Source organism: Pinus tabuliformis, chromosome X (genome assembly GCF_031772625.1).
Source record: "Pinus tabuliformis cultivar Carrire ecotype Pingquan chromosome X, CPIR1, whole genome shotgun sequence".
Taxonomy (NCBI): domain Eukaryota; kingdom Viridiplantae; phylum Streptophyta; class Pinopsida; order Pinales; family Pinaceae; genus Pinus; species Pinus tabuliformis.
Genome location: NC_142308.1, coordinates 211458025 through 211471433, shown reverse-complemented (window position 1 = coordinate 211471433; position 13409 = coordinate 211458025). Strand labels below are relative to the sequence as shown.

The following is a 13409-nucleotide window of genomic DNA, read 5'->3' as shown; positions in this document are numbered from 1 at the left end:
TGTAGAGATTGCGTGTATACATGACTATGCCTAAGGAAACCTACGTATACATAGGTTGACTTAAGGAAACATGCGTATGTATGCCTCTGTAAGCAAGAAAAACAGCGTATATAAAAGATTTCATGAAAAAATAAAAAACAATCTAAAGAAACTGACCAAACTTACAATTCAAGTTCCTACAGGAACAGACTACACAACAACAGCAAGAAAATAGATAGGTGAGCCCTGATTGGCTTGAACACACCCAAACTAGGAACAACAATGATGCTTTCCCCAGTGGAGTTGCCAATTCTGTTAGGGGAAAAGTTCCCCTAGGGTCTTGGGCTAATACCCTAGCAGACTGAAAGTTGTCTATACAGAGAAACACACATTCCATACAGCCATAATGCTAATATAAAAAAACTCTACAATAAGGGGTGTACTTGAGGTCCTACGTTTGAGAAGGTCCTTCCAGGGTCCAAACCCTTCTTGGAGTTCCTTTTGCTCCTTTGACCTGCAAAACAATCAATTCAAGAAAGTACAACAGTATATGGACTAAACATTATAAAGAAACCATCTTCATGTTATAAAGACAGGTAGTTAGTTATGCAATTAAACAACCATTCACATATGAATTCTAACATGAATATCATAAACATGAAGAAGATTTATATCAGGAACAACGACATGTGTTTCTTTTATTATAGACAAATAAAGTACAGAAAGGAACAATTTCACCTGAGTTGTCCTTTCGTAGGCTCCAAGTGGAACCGTCCTCTGGATTCGTTCAGTATCAAGCCTTTAACAAACTCCTTCCATGACTTACTCCATGATATTGCAAGTAGTAGATGGACATCAGCACACTAGGAAACAAGGGTTTCCTGTAAAAATGGGGGAAGTGCAGGAGGCACAAGGATCTTCAGACCTGGTTAGGGAAATCTCAGCATAATAACCTTTCTCTCTCCTCTCTCCTCCCTCAGGCCTTCCCATTGAAGCCTTTTTATACTTCTCCCAAAGTAGTTTTTTAGTTGGGAATTTGTTGAGAACAGTTGGGCCACGGGCACTAACAGGTGATCACCAAGTAAAACCCGCGATCTCTCTCTGAAATTAAGGAGATTTAATTTTTTAAGTATTTTAAGACATATATGCGAGGTGGGTATACACATACCCGCGTATACACGCGTTTAGCTCAGGGCAATGTCGCGTATAGGGAATAAACACTGTTTTTTAGATTTTGGACTAGGTCTGGAAGGAGGGATTTCCCTAGGCCATGGGTGTAGCATCACAAACCATAAGAGTGAGATTTGGAGCTATAACACTAATGTCAAGTAAATATGTAACAAATATCAATTTTCAATCAAGGGTGCCCTTAAGAGTGTTAACCAACAAGGGGTGGGCAATGAATCTCTAGATCTCAATAACCTAATTCTTCTCCACCTATCAAGTTACCAGTCTCGCTTGAAACTAGCAAAATTTCCAATGGTTATTATAGTTTACACATGTGACAAATGTAGTGATAGGCTCATCTGCACTTCTTGTTTGCAATTGATAGTAAGTACACTTCCGCTAACCAGATTTACCACACTGGAATTAGTCTATTGTAGCTTTAATATTTATCCCACGCTCACACTCGAAAACTACCTTGTCTTTGATCTGTTTGTTATCGAGAGTTCATTGATCACTAGCCATTTCTTCCACTGTCATCACAATAAGCTTCTCTAGCTTAGTTTGCCCAAGAAGAACTCTCCTTCTCAAATCTGGATTGTTTGCATCTTTCGGGTTGAACATGATGGACCTATATTTCAACTTCTAGGCTCTAGTAGCACTAGTACAAAAAGACTAATAAATTACTAAAGAAACAACTAAAATTCGCATAGAAACAACCATTTTTCATTCGGTGACCAATAGTAGCTAATTTACAATATCTTATAATGCAGCCAACTTTTAGTCATTTTTAGCTTAGTCATTAATTGGTTTTCTCGATTTTACCATCTAGTAGTATATTTAGTCATTACTTTGGCCATTAATTTTTCATTGGTTTAGTCATTAATTGTCGCAATTAATGACAAACTATATAACAAAATATATTACTATATGAATCCTTGAGAAAACAAATTAATGACCAAAATGTTGGTCGTGTTATAAGATATTGTAAACTAGCTACTAATAGTCATATATATGCAAATTTTAGTCATCATTTGAAACGAATTAATGAGCAAAGAAGTATGACTAAATTTTAGTCGTGATATAAGATACTATAAATTAGCTACTAATAGACGTATATATGCAAAATTTAGTCATCATTTTAATAAAAAAACTTATCATTTCCAATAGTCATTTATCTTTTTTTGGTATTTTCATATTCATTATATAAATGACTGATTTAGTAGTTTCTATTCATTTCATTTAAGTTCGTTCATCATAATTATAAATGACTAATTTAGTCATATATTCATTTCATTCATGTTCATCATTAACTAATATAAACTAGTAATTCAGTAGTTTTAGATTGATTTTATCTCTTCATTATTAATCAACATAAGTTAATTAGTACGATTTTGCATCTAATTTTTTTTAAAATTCCATAAAATTTTCATGTTTATCTAATATGATAATGCAAAGTTACATATGTTAATTACAAGACTAAATAATATCAAGTGAAAATAAAAATAATTTGAACCATATAAATTTTATTATATAAAATATCAAGTATTACAATATGAGTTTCCAACTTAGTATCGGTTGGGCGATAATTTACACATGAAATATTGTTTCATCATTTCAAAACATTATAACTATGTTTCCAAAGCATTGCAAGTGAATTCAATAACTTTGAAGCCTTGACACTGTGTCTTATCCAAGAAATTGACTCTAAGGATATCACTACAGAAATTCTCTTCTCTCTCTCATTTTGCATTTGTCGCTCCATTGTTATCATTCTTCTCTTCCTTCAATTGTTGCTTCTTACCATCAATATTGAGTTCCTCTCATGAAAATGAAAGAAGATACAATTCATAGTATAACACATGAAAGATGATAAATATTTGAATATAAAATAAAGTAGACTATAAAATATTGATATGACATATACCTCAACATTTGATAGTGGCCACTATGCGGCTAGATGACCTGTATAAACCAAGTAAATAAAAATTCACCATAGAGAATAACAACTTAGGAATGTAGTATTCAACATTCAAAAAAATGTTAGGCCCAATCATACCAACTAAGTTACATGATAAAAATATCAGGAAATAGGTAACTTGTGGAAACAAATGGAGAAAAAATAAATCAGTGTAAAAATATCCTTATTCCTTGTTGTAAAAGAGTCATGTTCCTTAAATTTGGATATTATTTTTCCCGCAGTAAAATATCCTCGCTATTATGACCTATGTGTTTAGGATCATGAGATTGATCCAACATCATATTGGATTGTGGAGACAAACTAATTCAACTTTCCAAGATGACTACCTCACTTGGTTGAATGAAAGTACTAGTTGTGAGTAGTGTCAATTCCTTAGGGAAGTAGAACACTAAGGCCTAAGAAAATATATCACCACTTGTCCATTGAAAGAAAAAATTTCAATCCCACAATGGCCTCCAGGAGTACATTTCGTTGGATGGATATCACACTCTGAGAGATGTTTGTCTAATAAAATTAGAAGTGTATATATATTGTCACAATTCCCCTCACAGTCAGACCCTATAGTTGTGTCCTATAATATTAATCATATTATACTATTTAATTATAAATTATGAATATCAGAGAATTATTAGTTTGAATAATTAGTTTGAAATTGCATTTTTAGTATTTCTATATACATGAAAATATTTGGAAAAAATGTACTTTTTGTGACTAGTTAATTTCGAGTGAATATAAATACACAAGAAATTGTGGTGCCTCGGTGTTTCTCTAGTAGTTATCCACTCATTGTACCAGTTGCTCCCATGTCCTCTACTTCTTTTGGTGAATTCCTCTTTGATGATGTCCAATAGCAATGCAATGGACATTTATCCCCAATGTTGTTCTAAGCCAAAGGGAAGCTCGACAAGTAACAACCAAAATGTAGCCTCAAATATATTATTGGGGGCCAAAATGTAGTAATTATATGACAAGCCAAGAAACACTGCACGTTAAGCATCTTCCCTTTAATATTGATAAATAATTTGTTTGCATAATCATATAATACTAAAGTGTCAAGTAGGGACATTTAAAGTCAGTCATCCATCAATATCACCTTTGAGAGTGCTTAGTAGTTAATACTTCCTATTACACACATAATAGATCACCAACTTCAAGGATAACAATATAAACACAACAAAAATGAAATTAAAAGAAATGCTAGGAAGAAAAATGCAACTAATCTTGAGTCAAGAAAATACCAAGCCCTTCACATTAGCGAGGAATTCTTAGGCACTAAAGTATAAAATCCTTCCATTGCATCATTTCACCTTTTATTTAGTTTCTTTAATTGATAACATAACTTTCAGCAAACAAAATTCATTGACAAAGGCCTCAAAATCCTAAAAAATGCTCAAGTGATTGTCGTATCAATTAAACAGAAAGGGAATCATTCGATATGATTTTAACTTATGGAATATATTGAAGAATGTGAATCCTTCTCATCCCTTGCTCCTAATCAAATTGTAATCCATGGGTTCCAATCAAGTAATCAATTCCCCTCCAAGATTTTTAAGAGATGACTTTGGAGAAGGACTCGTCGAAGCATTGGGATAGTAGAAATGAAATTAACTAGGAGGAAAATGAAGCACTTTAGTGGGTGATCCAAAATATTTGAACACAACTGAAAATGATTTTATACTCCCTCCACACATTTTAAAACAGAAACCATTCATTTGCATCTCATTTATTTTCCACCTTTCTGTAACATGTTATTCTTTGAGAAAGAATAGAGCATTCATAAATATTGTCATGAAAGAGGACTGTTCATAATCCTAATAAGTTGGGCTCTAACAAATAAACAATTTCATGTAGTGAATAAATCTTACATGGTAGATTTTAGTGATTTAAATGACAACTTTATTCTTAATCTCATTACAACAAAAATAAATTCAACCCTAACTAGTTGGGATCTAGCAAATCAAGAATTCCATGTAGTAAAGTAAACTTATATGGTAGATCCCAATTATTTTCAATCACAATTTTATTCTTTATCTTATTAAAACATCGATAAATTCAAGAGTACATATATATTTCCTTATCTCAGACAAACTTTGAACACATTCTGAGATTTCATAGAAATATAATGATATGATTTACCTGTAGGACATGAGAAAGCTATCTACATCTAGCACCCGTCACTAGATAATAGTGTTATTGAGACACCATCTCATGGCATTAGAATAATGTAGATAGATAGCATTATAGTGTGCCTTGCAACACCTATACAACACTACCTTCAAGATTCAAATTCATCAATTGATTTACTTTAGTAGCAAATTCTAGTGGGATTTCATTAAATATAACCCGACAAAAGCCATTTATGATAGTTGTCATTGCCTTCTCTCGATCTATCTCCCTCTGGAAATAGAATAACTGATATTATCAAATTTTTGAGGTACTTCATGTTCAGTGTGGGCTATTGAATTCTTCATGTGGAAAAGGTTGCAAATATTAGATGTATAATGGAAACAAGCATAAAATTCAGGGTTGCTCCTAAAGTCTCTTCGGTGAATTATAAAACACCATCTACTTAAAACATGATATATGGTAGTAACAAAAACCTACCCAAGAGCCCACTTAAAAATTAAAAATGTTGCAAATAGGAGATGTATCAAACAATATAAACTATTTAATTGCATAATCACACTAAAATAGACAAATCTTTAAAATGTTGAAAAATGTGAAAAAATCGGAGTTGGAATATCATAGTTACCTCATGGTGGATATAGCTATGTAAAATGTAAATTCTATCTAAAACACATAAATGTAACTTCTATAGGTACATGAAATGTAAATTATATATAAAAAAATGGAGTTGGAATATTATAGTTACGTCAGGGTAGATATAGCTACGTGAAATGTAACTTTTATATAACATTCTAAATATCCTTTTTCAATCATTTAAGAGACAAACATTTTTTTGTCTTCGGTTAATACTTAATACTCCAAAAATATAATTGAATTGGTTCTTCACCAAGGAAGGGGAATTTTTTTTGTCTTCGGTTAATAACTTAGTACTCCAAAAATAGCATTGAATTGGTTCTTCACCAATCAAGTCGAAATTTTAAAGCACTCTGAAAACGCTTACTCATTCCCCAGCCATATTTCTGCTATTTTGTTTGTGTGTGGATTTAAGATAGTGTAATGTAACTTCTACATATTTGACAATTTAAATGTAAAACATTATCTACACCGAAGTAATACAATTAACATATGCACAATAGGATACAATATGCATGATTTATAAGTAATATGATGTTTACATGTTATATCAAGACAAACATTTTTTGATCTCATTAACTCTTATCTTATGGTTGGTGATGGATATCGCCTTTAAAACTATGAGCCATCCTTGTCATATCTTATATTTAATGATGGATATAGCTTTTAAAAGCATCAACCTTGTTTGTTATTTTATGTAGGGTCAATTTAAATGGAACTGCTCATAATTTTATCCAATATTATCTTGTACAACTGGAAATAAAATTATGTCGAGGTGGTGTTGCTAATGATTTTCAAACTTGTTTTAATTACCTAAATTTAGCCTATTTAAAATAAAAAGGGGTGGTGTTTCTAGTGATTTTAATACTTGTTTTAATTACCTAAATTTAACCTATTTAAAGTAAATAGTTTCACTTACCATATTATCTTCATGTCAGTAAATTTGCTTGAGGGAATCTTCATGACATCCACCATCTCTAAAAGTTATGAACTATTAGTAGTATCTTGCACTAAATAAAAAATGTTGGCATAAAATCTTTTATTGTGTTTTTTACTCTATGTCACAAATTTATTGATATTTTATGATTCTTGGTTTCGATTTCCATGCTAAGACTCGATTCATCATGCCTACTAGGATTTTTAGATGTGCACACATCATATTTCGCACTTCTAATTGTATAAGAAATAGAGAGTATGCGCAATGACTTGCAGTGACATGTGGGTGTCTATTTTACTCAATGATATGATTTATTATTTAACCCATTCACAACATACCACAGTGAAATTAAGAGAGACAAGGACATGAGAATGAATATCAATAAATGAAATTACAGTCTTTTGAATGAAACTCAAATTGTACCTAAATGTAACAATAAGTTTTTGCAACTGCTTGGTCACCGATGAGCATCGAATCACACTATGGAAAGTTCCTTGCAATATGAGAATTTTTTTGCACCTGCACTAATCCTCTTTAGTAGTTTCTTGACTTTCCTATAGATATAATTTTAGAGACAATTCCTCCCTATATGGACCATCTTTATGCCCCCCTATTGATATTTATTTTTCAAGGCAACAAAATAGAACTCTCCAATTACATCTTCGCCTTTCAAAACAATGATTGAGTATTTCAAAGTGATTGTCAAACCAGTCTATACTTAGGTCCATGAAATCCTTGATTTTTCTCCATCACACAAACCTCTTTTCGTAATAAAATTATAAGTCCTACATATGCATACCTCTTCCCTGACATACAAATTCTTTACAGTGTAATACTTTATCGTTGCTCCCTCTCTGCAATAGAGATCCACTACTGTGGCATGGAGATGATTGGTGTCATAAATGGTGCAGTGCATCCTTCAATATATGTCACAAAACTCCTCTCACCTCCAAGAACTCCTCTCATATACAACAATAAGAGTCCTCTCAAACTGCCTAGTCTCCATCTCATTCATCCTGAAATAATTGGATATTTCCATGGGTGACAAGGTTTTCTTGGCGATTTAATAGAAGGAGATATCACTAAAAATAAAAAATACAGTGCATCATAAAAATTATCAGCAGGAGGAACAACCCTACCAAGATACATTCTAACTAGATCAAGATACTCCTGAATTACCTCTTATAATGAACAAAAGATAACCCCAACTTCCTGTAGAGTCTACCTATCAATGGTAGCAATGAAAACATTGTCAAATCAACATCTACAACAATGTTGGTCAATCCCTTTTTCTATTCAAGGGCATGCCCAACTTTCAAAAAGTATCAAGCAGCTTAGGGTCCACTCATCCAAGCTCATCTTCTAGTTCTACCCTCTCTGTTTAGGTTCAAAATCCCAACAAAGGTCTTGGAAATTTATGGGTGGGTAAAAGTTATCAAACCATTTGGGTTCTTCCATTTTTAATCATCTTCTCTATGCAATGAGTCTAAATTGCAAAACCCATTCAGGTTCCTTCTTTTTAGTTGAAATTAACCTAAGCTTTTGAGAGTTATTAGGTTTAATGGATCTAAGTATATTCTACTTAAAATATAGTAACATGGTTTAAAACTGTAGGCATTGAGATGGGAATCTAAGGATGAAACAGAAAATATTTTATGTTCATGATTACAAGAAATTTTAATTTCATGTAACAAAGTTTGAGGAAGGTCTAGTATTTGCATCCTACTAGAAAATTTTCTTGCATCACTCAAGCCCTTTGAATTTTTGAATGGTAGATTCGATTACACAAACAATAAACCACTAAAAAAAAGGTGAAAATAAAAAATAAAATTTCATGCATTCTGACCCTAGAAAAGTTAGTGAGGAGTGAACTGATCTGTTATAGTAAGGACATCCAAAATTCTTATATGTCCATTGTCTTTTGATGGATTGTGGTCACAATCAAGATCTGCATTATCATAATCATTAAACCATTTTTAAAATAAGGACATGAAAAATGCTTACTTGTGTATTGTCTTTTGATAAATTGTTCGTCGCAATCAAGATTTGCATTATCATAATCTTTAAACCCTCAACTCTAGATAAAATTTATGCTTTGATCATATAACCCTTGAAATTGCTTACCCATAAGAACAAAAATCATCTTTAGTAAAAAGGAAGAACTCTCTAGAGTTCAAATTCATACCCATGTACAAATGGCCAAACCCTCGAAATTGTTTACCCATAAGAACAAAAATCATTTTTAGTAAAAAGGAGGAACTCTCCAGAGTCCAAATTCATACCCATGTACAAATGGCCAAAATATCTAGCCCCAATGACCTTGCCCTTCCTCCATCTAATCATTGATGCTCTCGTAAGGTGTTTCCAATGAAAACTCCATTTGTGGTTCGAATCCCATGAAATCCATAGATCGTGTTGATGGTCTTCCTTCTTCTGGCATTTCCACGCAAATATAGACAAGACAGAGAAAAATGCAGTGCTACAATGTGATGTTGTAATATGCAAATATTTTATTTGAACCTAGCACTAAACTAGAAATGAAAAAGAAAAGAAATATTTATAATGGAAAAAATAAAAGAAATATTTATAATATAAAATAAAATATATAAATTTCAATTGGGTTAAATGATTTATTTTGAATAAGAATTTGTTATTTTTGCGTAGGATCCTAAATTAAAAATAAGAAGAAGTTAAAAGTGATATTGGATGAGTGTAAACATTTAAATATGGCCTCAATTAATAATAAAAAGTTAAATTAATAAAAATAATAAAATTTAATATGTTGTTAACTTGTGAATAGGATTTATTACAATGCAATGGGCCAATACCATGGTCCAATACCATGTCTTATCAATACTACAAGTCCAAAAACCATAATGTATTTCACAAACAAAATATTTTATAACAATATGACAAGATTCTTAAATGTGGATATTGACCCTCACATTATGGTATATATTATTAACTTGTAAAAAATAACCTTTGTTACAATACCATGGGTCAATACCATGGATTATCAATACCACATACCCACAGAACATAAATTATTTCACAATAAAAATGTTTTATAACAATATGACAAGATTGTTAACCATGGGTATTCACCCTCACTTTACCATGGATATTAACTTGTAAATCGGCTTTGTTACAATACAATGGGTCAATACCATGGCTTATCAATACCACATGCCAAAAAACCATAAATTATTTCATAGTAAAAATATTTTATTTTAATTTAATTTTACAACGTTTTTTTAATTGAATCTATAGGGGAAAATGTTATTTGAGATATATCTAAACCCTCTATCATCATGACTACTAAACATATTCCCATTAAAATTAAATTAAGGTTTTAATAAAATTAAGCTATGATGGATCTATGCCGGTTCTATATATGTAAAGAACCGGCATACATCCATCTTAGCTAAGGATCCAAGGGATGAGAGAAAGAAAATTGACTAATTATAATAGATTAAATATAGTTCATGATTTTCTAAGTTTTTTCATTATTTTATTTTATTTGACATGATTGATCGAAAATATAAGTTTAATATTTTACAACCAATTTTTTTTTTAATTCAGATAATTTCTTAAACACGACACAATGTGATCAAATTTAAGAGAGAGTTGGGGAGGGGGAAGAGAGAGGGAGGGATATAGTGAAAACGTTGGAGGATAGAGAGAGATATAAAGAGATAGTGAAGGGGAGGGAGGCGGAGAGAATGAGGTGGCAGAGAGGGAGCGAGAGTGAGGAAGAGAGAGAGAGAGAGAGATGGAGTTGGAGTGGGAGAGATAGGGTGGAAAGAAAAAATACATAGAGAGATAGAGGTGGAGAGAGAGAGGAGTGAGAAGGGAGAGATGGAGAGAGAGTGAGGTAGAGCGGAGAGTAGGGAAGAGAAAGAATAGGAGAGGATAGAGATAGAGAGAGAACGAGAAAGGAGAGAGATGGAAACATAGCGATGGAGATGTGAAGGGAGGGGGGAGATAGTGATATAGTTACATAGAAGAGAGAGAGAGAGAGATAGGGATTTGGAGGGAGAGATAGAGGGAGGTGCGAGATAAGGGATAGATAGTAAGGAAGATAGAGATATGGAGAGAGAGAGATGGAATTGGAGGGGGCAGGAGAGGGAGGGAACACAAAAAAAATAGAGGAAGAAAGGTCGAGAGAGAGAGAGTGGGTGACAAGGGAGTCATGGAGAGAGTGAGGCAGAGAGGAGAGTGGGAGGGAATAGACAAAAGGATATAGATAGATAGGGAGGTAAGGGGAAGAGAGAGATAGACAGAGAAGCGGAAGAGAGGGAGAGAGAGTGTCGTATTTTTGGCGGGTGTGATAGAGAGAAGGAATAACAAAGAGACAAAAAGACAAATATAGATATTAAAAACTATTATATAACCAACCTAGATCCATATTAACCCTATAACTATCAAGTGTCAAGAGGGATCCAATCTCTCGAGGTGCAAATATTTCCTAGAGTTTTGCACTATAAAAAAAGTTTGCATCTCGAGAGATTGGATCCCTCTTGAGACTTTATAGATCTAGGGTTAAGATGGTTCTATGTTGGTTAATATGAAATTAAAGTAGTTTTTATTTCATATTATAGTCTTAAAAATTAAAATTCCTCTTAAAATTAATTTCAAATTGGAACTAGATCCAATTAGATTCAACGAATAGATTTTTTTAAAATACATAAAATAATTTTTACAGCCTTTCAATCCCCTATTGCTTGTATGTTTAGATTGCTTGACACAATTAAGACTACTAACATAAAAAATGATTCATATTATTGTGGTACTTGTTAGGTAGTTGTATTTTTGTTCTTAGACTAAATTAGTGATTTATGTTAGTTATTTTTAGTTTGGACACTTAAGATTGCTCATTTTTTGTAGTATTTCACTTGGAACAGATGTGGTGACTAAATTTTATAGTCACCTATTCACTAATTTCTCATTTTATACTAGTGTAGACATCCCTAACTTTTCAAATGTCAGTGTCTCAATAGAAACTACAACTCGTACTGGATCACATGCATTTTCTCTCACCAGGTTGTCACCCTCGGCTTTGTTACCTACTTTGCTAAAAACCTCATGAAGAAGCTCATGGATCATGTCTCGTACTGTGTTATTACACTTAATCATACTTGTCATCTTTGGAGGGCCATTTGAGGAGGATGATACCTTGTTGTTGCTGATAGATGCTTCTTCTTCCTTGGGTTTCTTCTCAACCTATACATACTCTTGCTTAACAACATTGACCTCTACTTTGATAGTCTTGGACTGCTTATCTTCTAACTTTGTAGCTTTGTTTCCCGTACTGTGTTATCACACATAATCATACTTGTTAGCTTTGGAGGTCCATTTGAAGAGGATGATACCTTGTTATTGTTGATAGATGCTTCTTCTTCCTTAGGTTTCTTCTCAACCTTTATAGACTCTTTCTTAATAGCATTGACCTCCACTTTAATAGTCTTGGACTACTTATCTTCTAACTTTGTAGCTTTGTTTCCATTCTTAACAAGAGTTTCTGTTCTCACAACCTTCTTCCAAGAATCAAGTAAGCCAATGGCTAACACAAATAATTACTTGAGGATGATTTGTGAGAAGTCAGGGGTATTTGCCAACCTAATAATAGAAGTATCATAAAAAAATGAAGTTACTAGCATCCATAAGAAAAAATTCGTATTAAAAAAGTTGCACACTCATGAACTAAACAGTTTACCTTGACTACTTTAAATCAAAGAAAAAGGTACCTTTAAAAGGTCCATTAAACATAGAGAGATGAATTAGCCAAACTAGTGGACATCAAAAGAGAATGAGACTAAACTTTCAAGATAGAGGTAAATTTTTAAGAGAACCATTCAAAGATAAAGGAAAAGAGCAAAGAAAATGAAGGAGAAAGTAAAATTATACAAATGATACCAAAACTTTTCTTTCAGATATTTTCTCCACGGTAAAAACCCTAATGAAGTACCCAGAGTAAAAGAAGCTTTACATTATAGTTCACAACAACCATCCAGATAAGCATGTGAAAAACATCCATCTTCAATAAGTAAACATGGACTTACATTCTTCAATTTATGTCATAACATAAACATATTTTAGTGCAAGAAAATGGCTGAAAGAAAATGTCATGCACCGCAAGTTAAATTTACAATTCAAATAAATAAAAATGTGTGCCAACATAATAATTTTAAAAAGACATGTTCTTGACTTGTACAACACAAAATAAAACAATCAAAGAAGACGTTTGCATAAGGGTATGGACAAACAATCTAAAGCTTACACATCCAACTCTGTTTATAACTTACAAGTTACAACTTTACTGATAACAACCTCTACAATAAACTCACTACCTACCCAAGATGATACCACTGTACTAGGGAATCTCATAACACACACCTTAAATCATACGAAAATTTTGTTAAAAAGGTTGTAATGAGACATGATGAATATGTAGTGGCTAGAACTAATGATGCAAGAGCATTCAACTCAACAATTTCATCATAGTCTAGTTAACTTAGGGGTCTTGCGTTTTCAAGGAAGTTGGATTCCTATGTATGTAGTTATTAATGTTTCAAGTGACTAGAATAG

General features: G+C 32.5%; 1 pseudogene; it reads right to left on the bottom strand.

Moving 5' to 3' along the window:
• Positions 1–1443: 1443 nt before the first annotated feature.
• LOC149139107 (transcription elongation factor TFIIS pseudogene) lies at positions 1444–12422 on the bottom strand (annotated as a pseudogene).
• Positions 12423–13409: the final 987 nt, after the last annotated feature.